We start from the raw sequence: 6617 nt of genomic DNA, 5'->3' as shown, positions 1-6617 counted from the left end.
AAAATCTCGCAGTACAAAATAATCTACAGCCTACTGCTGTGACTTTGACAATCATATTAGATGGAATCACTGAAAAGTTCATTCAATTCTGCTTTCAGGTCTTTCAAAGTCTATCATAGGAAAGTTGTGGCTCCCCGTGTACTTTGAAATGAAAGATTAAAGTCGCACAGATGTCACAGTGCCTTTACTGAGATCACCGAGTCCATTTTAGCTAATCAAATCAGCAGAGTCACAATAGACATCAGCTGTAGTCCAATCGCTCTAATTGTGGAGGCAGCTTGTGAAAGGTTTTGCTGTCTGCCGTGAAACACTTCGAGATACGACAGTCCACCGCAACTATTTTTTCACGAATAATCACAACAATTACAGAATTATTTTTCTTACTTTTTTTAATCTCTAGCAGAACATGTGTTGTAGTTATTTGCTCTTCCGTGACATAAGCGGCTGCTGTCTGAAATAACTGATTGAAATCATGGAGCGTCTAAATGATGGGCAATTGCCCACACTTCTCAGAGGTGGAGCTTTTAAAGCCTGCCTCTACCTCTTAATGATTTGCAAGAGGAAGAAAACACACACACACACACATCATCATCTGTAAGACAAGATTAACCTCGCTACCGTTTTCAGTACTGTGAAAGTAAGATGCATGCAGACGGGCAGGGGTGGACGCTGCTCTGGGGGCTCTCGCTTTGCGCGCACTGCGAAGCGTGTACACTCCTCACCTCATCTCATCATCCGCGTCTCTAAACCTCCCTACACACTCTCCCGCTCTCTCTCTCTTTCTCGTTCACAGAAGCTATTTTAACTTTGCAAAGACGACAGAATTTCAGTGGCCAAATGGCTTATTGAACAAAGCGACCTTCAAATTTATAGAGGAGAGAAATTACGATACTGTGGCAGGCGGCAGTGGGTTTCTTTTTTTTCCCCCTTTTTTTTCCTGAGCGATTGGCCATTTCTTCAAATGAGAAAGTCTGAGAAATGTCTTTTTCTGTGGGCGACACCATCAGCATCCGAGCCATAATGTACAGGCGAAAACAAGCCAGTCTTTGCGTCCTTCAAACAATATCTGGATTGACGAGAACTCAGAGGTAAGGAAAAAATATGTATAAATCCTTAAAGCGTAAAGAACATTCTTCGGTTATTTGTTAAAAACTGCCTTTTAATAGTGTGCGTTTTGATCTGTTTTTAAGGGTTTTATTTTTATTTAATTGTCTACAGTAAACTCTGTGCACCCAGACGGTGCTTTTACGTGAATACACATGTTCATGTTTAAGTTATAAATAGAAATAAGTAATGAATATGTCGCACTGCAATGTATTCTGTGATGGAGGATGGAGGATGATGCTGATGAAGAACTCTCCACACAGTTTCCACCTGCGATTGCTGGACCAAAAAAAAAAAAAATCCCTTCCTTTTCTTTGTGTGTTTTTAAGTGAGAAGTGCTTTTGGCATGAAGTCATCAAGTCATTCTGTGACCTCCTACTGTAACAGCGCCTTTTGGTTCTTTTGTCCCTCTGCAAATAGACTAGAACACTTGGCCAAAGAATGCACCAGGGTCATTTTTACCTCATAAACATAAACAAAGGGAACCAAAGTGATGATTCTGTGTGCATTCAGGATATATTTTGTTGTTGTTGTTATTATTGTTGTTGTCATGCATGTAGTTAGTTATGGTTTGAGGTACTCTAGCAGCTCTTACACAGTTATAGTTATATCAGAGATTTAGTAGTGAGGGCAAAATAAGGGGGCATACAACAGGAGTGCAAGACCATGCACTCTAACCCACACACTTACACACTTGCACACTCAACACACCCGCACACAAAAACTAACATTACTTCAGATGACTTAAGCCTAACACACACCAACATTAAATCAAGTCATTATATGTGTGGTTTTGCTTTTTGCGGCAGGTCCCCAAAATGTGCCTGTGCAAACAGATTTATGGCCCCTCTATGAGTAACACACACACACACACACACACACACACACACACACACACACACACACACACACACACACACACACACAGATAGAGAGACTGCCCCCTCCCTCTGATCTACCCCTGGTGCCTTTAATAATTGGGGTAGCACAAGCAAAGTCAGGCCTGATCTCTGCTTTAACTGCTTTAATAGATGGAACTGGGAAAAGTGGTACGTTTCAGCTTCCACCTTGTCTTGTTTTTATTGTTTGTTATTTTTTTGTATTTTTTAAAAGGAGATGATTCTCATTCTGTTACTGTACATTCATTCATCTGTCTATCTTCAGAATAACGAGCACGTTTAGAAATGAGTGCTACAGACTAGAAACAACCTAAATGTTGCTATCATCTGCTAATGGAGATTGTGATCAATAGGCAACAACAAAGGCAACTTAGCCAGAGCCTGCATCTCATAAACAACAAAACACTCCAGCAGAGGCATACACGGCTGCTTTTTGCAACGCCCAACCAGTGAATTATTCAAACACGTAACAGAGATGGTGGATTAACATACTGAAGAACACTTTAAATCAACCAACAAAGGTGTGGAAGACAGTAAGCCAGATGATGAGCTCAGGGGCTTCAGAGGAGCCCCGACTTCTATGTTAAAGGGAACTTGCTAAGGGTTTAATGCTTTATCAGCTCACAGATAGACATGTAGACAGAAGGGACAGCAGTGCTGCTGTAAGAGGAATAGGCTTCAGATTAATTTCAAGTGGATTATGGCATTTTACACAGTCTCCTTTGAAGATAATAGTTCATAAAAGGATCAGTCAACATGGTGTTAAGTCAGTTACTTCACTTTGTCATTTTCTGTCTCCTAATCTGTCAGTGGACCTTCACGTGCTGAGGCCGGGAGTAAGATTCACTGACAAATGTAGCCTATGTTGGTATTTGCATTTTCAGCAATAAGATCTCGTGCATTATCCCGATTTGTGATCATCAATAACTGCCGGGCGCTACCTTATTATGCATATTATATGCCAGCCGCTGCCTCTAAATTAAATTACAGGAAGATGAAGTTGTTGTTGTCGGGTGCAGCGAGCAGATCTCTACATGCGGTGCACAGGAAAAGCTGTGAGAGACGCAGTCTGGATGGAACGGATTGGTAAACGTGGCCGACGGATGAGACACATTGGTATTCAGCTGCTCTTCGCCGCCGGCTGAAAATGCCCACGCTTGGCTTCAGGGTCAGAGGTCCAAGGTTGATTGGCAATGGGCTGACATGGGAAAATTGATTGTGCTGACTGGAGTCTAATGGGGTTGGAGCGCACAGACGTATCAGCGCGTCTGACATGTTAGCAGTGCCACAGCCTCATTCTTACCCTCACGCACCTGTATTCTTACAGGTTGTTCTCTAATCTTTTAACCCCTTGTCAGACACCTCTGAGATGTCTTACACGGCAGCACTGCAGCACACAGGCCCCCTCTTGTGCTGTCGCTCTCATGCTGAACTGTTTCCCTTGCAACAACGATTGCTCTGCCTCATTCGCTTTCAGCTATACCTCCCAGCTCCTTACGACTCCATAACCTCTGCTGCCCGCCAACATGCCCAAATGCACTCGACCAGAGAATAGCACAAAAGTGTGATCTCTCTCTCTCTCTCGCTTTCTCCCACCCATCTTCTCTCTCTGTCTCTTTGCTACTCTCCCTTCCTTTCCAAACACCTCCACCCACTCATACACACGTTTATTTACTCACAGCCGCACACGCACAATACACATCCTCCAACAAACAAATGCGCGCACATTAATAAACACACAAATCTGTGGTTATTTCTTCAGCATTTATCATCACCCATACTGAGTTGTCTTCGGCTTGCACTAAAATACTGTATTCACACTTTAATTCCTGTTTGCAGCCAAATAACCCTTGCTCTGCACCAGCATTGTGGCAGCAATGTATTTGCAAGGATGACAGCACCAAAAAGATTACTCAGAGCATCCCTAAGTAATGACACGAAAAGTAATCCGCTGTCAGCTCGTAGCTTTGTGCAGAGTGGGAGTTTTTACAGAAGCAAAAGCTGGGAAGTTTAGAGGAAATGTTTTTTTGGGCTGTGTGCATCACAGCCCATCGTATCTCGTTCCTCAGCCCACGTCAGAGTGAATTATTTAGCATTTATTTTTGCATTAGCTGATGCACTGGTGTGTTTTGACACAAAAGAAAGCAAAATGTTAATTTGTGTATTAGACTCCACCATCTGTCACAAAATCTTGTGTACCTTTTTGGAAGATGAAAATCCCATTTAGCCGTTATCGGAGCAAATTCACTTAGTGACGCAAACTTTGTGTTTTTAACAAAAGAATAGCTGTAGTTTTGAAGTTAGCTGCTAATTGTTTTTGGTAAATACGACAGATTTTTGTCTGTCCAAACTGATTTTTGGTAATGTTACTTTTAACGGGGAAAAATGATCCCGTCTGCCGCTGTGATTGCTGGTCTGATTAAATTTACATTTGCTAAAATTTTAGTTAGTTGGTTCCAAATGAATTAACAGCAAATTCAATTGACTTTTTTATGTTACTCTAGCTTTTAATGGACTCTGTTCAATTCTATTTCATTTATAGAGCGTCAAATCACAACAACAGTCACCTCAAGCTGCTTCCTCCAGGACATATAGGAAGGAAGGGGCAACCTCCCTAACTTGCCTCCCACTCCCACATAATGATTAAATGCAGAGTGGTGTATAAACACATAGTGAGTAATGAAAGGGGAATGAAGAAGAAATACACAGTGCATCGCGGGAAGCCTAACCCTAAAAGTAAAGAGGGTGTTTGTCTCCTGAATCCCAATCTGGGAGCCTGTTCGACAGAAGAGGAGCCTGAAAGCTGAAGGCTCTGCCTCATACTCTACTTTTAAATATCCTAGAAACCACAAATAAGCCAGCAGTCTGAAAGTGAAGTGTTCTGTTGGGGTAATGTGTTCTATGAGGTAGAGTGCACTCCAATTCATCTGGCAGATTTAGTAAATGTAGCGATGACATAACCCCAATAACTACCTCCCACCACCACCATAAGTTGTATACCCAACCAGTCACTGGTTGAAGGGTACATACAATTTCACTCAGCTGAGGTTTCATTCAACTTTGCCTTCAACAGAGCCTACTCACTACTATCCCATTGAAGCTCTCAGGCTTGGTGGCAGTCCCACATGATTATGGTAATCGCAGCTGTACTTTAGTATTAATGCAGTCGTGATTTATTGATGTTAAAATGCTATTTGTGGCCCCTTTAAGTCTTGATCCTTTGATGTCCTTTGACATTTTGAAAACACTTGGACATGGGGTGTGTTATGTAACGTTTATCACTCACTCCCTGTTGGAACCAATTAATATAAAGCAGTAGAAATACTAAAATATAAATTAACTTTGTGTCCACAAAATCTGCATGGATTATTCATTAACCCCACCAGGGAGATTACAGCTGATTTTCAGCAATGCTTGTAGCTGTCAGGGCTGCTAGCTGTGGATTTTTGACACTTAAGCACACATGGGTCAGAGAGCATCCTGCTGCTTAAACAACAGCACGTAACACACACAACATCAGCATCTAAAGTATTTGGCAATCCCAGGGCCGGCTCATCTTTTTTTACAAGGTACTCACACTTATCTGACGAACTGAAGAAGTATGTGATCCCCAGGGCTATGCGCGGACCAAAAGGAGCACTGTCATGGAACAACAATGTCAGCATATTCAGACGCAGGAGGTCCAACAGGGAGGAACCATGAAAACTTTGCTGGCTGTCCAGTGCTTACAGAGCTTCAGGAAATCTGGGAGCATGGGGCTTGTGTTTTATTCATGGCGCAGAAAACATAAAAAGGATAGCTAACAAAAATCCTACATCGAGGTAATTTGAGGAAGCGAAAGAAAGAAAACTGCAACATATAAAGTAAATAAGGGAAGGGGAGTCGGGGAATCTGAGAAGGAAGTGATGAATACGCAGAAAATTAAAGAGTATACAGAGTATAATGAGGGAGCTGTTACATACAAAGCATGGATGGAGGAATAAAGAGAAGAAATGTTAATAGAAAGAGTCTTTAGGTGATTCTAAATCAGTTTCCCCTCCAGGAACCTGAGTATGTTGGACTTTTATAGGGGCTTTTGTTCTTTTGTTCTAGAGTTTATTCCAAAAACAACTGCCTGTTTTGAGATGAATTATTTGTCAGAAAAAACAAAAACAAAGCCTAAATATTTTCACAACTTCTCCTGATCATCTCTCATCTTCCTCTAAGGGAGGAATAAATGTATGGCACAGAACACAAAAGCCTACACAGTATGAAGAATTAAACGTTATTCTAATATGATCACCAGTGCTTTACAACCACAATCAATCTACAAAGAAAGTACACGAATCTTCCGTGACATTATTAACCTATGAACTGACAGACTATTATCCTTATCCCATCACCATAATGCCAGTTTGCATTTTGTGTAATCTTGTTGTCTTCAATTGGAAATACATTACCTTCAAGCATTTAGAAATACGCCAGCAAGCCAGATATACATGATTGGGGTCAGGACCCCCCAGAAATAATCTGCTCTTGGCATTTCTATTTTAAACGCAGATTAATCAGACAAGAGTTCAGGGTGCCGACTGGGAGGCAGAAAACTCTGGACTATTTTTGCAGTATGGAAATAGC

At 41.6% G+C, this 6617-nt stretch overlaps 1 protein-coding gene across 1 annotated transcript in view; it reads left to right on the top strand.

Annotated features, from left to right (window-relative positions):
- The first annotated feature begins 548 nt into the window (after positions 1-548).
- The window catches only part of syndig1l (synapse differentiation inducing 1-like), a 45928-nt gene continuing 39859 nt past the window's right edge, over positions 549-6617 (top strand). Inside the window, exon 1 of the mRNA XM_004542079.3 lies at positions 549-1088. The gene's annotated coding sequence lies outside the window, so the exon portion shown is untranslated. The remainder of the gene's footprint in view (positions 1089-6617) is intronic.

Source organism: Maylandia zebra, linkage group LG15, assembly GCF_041146795.1.
Source record: "Maylandia zebra isolate NMK-2024a linkage group LG15, Mzebra_GT3a, whole genome shotgun sequence".
NCBI classification, from domain to species: Eukaryota; Metazoa; Chordata; class Actinopteri; order Cichliformes; family Cichlidae; genus Maylandia; species Maylandia zebra.
The sequence above is the reverse complement of the archived record's forward strand: the minus strand, read 5'-3'. Positions and strand labels throughout refer to the sequence as shown.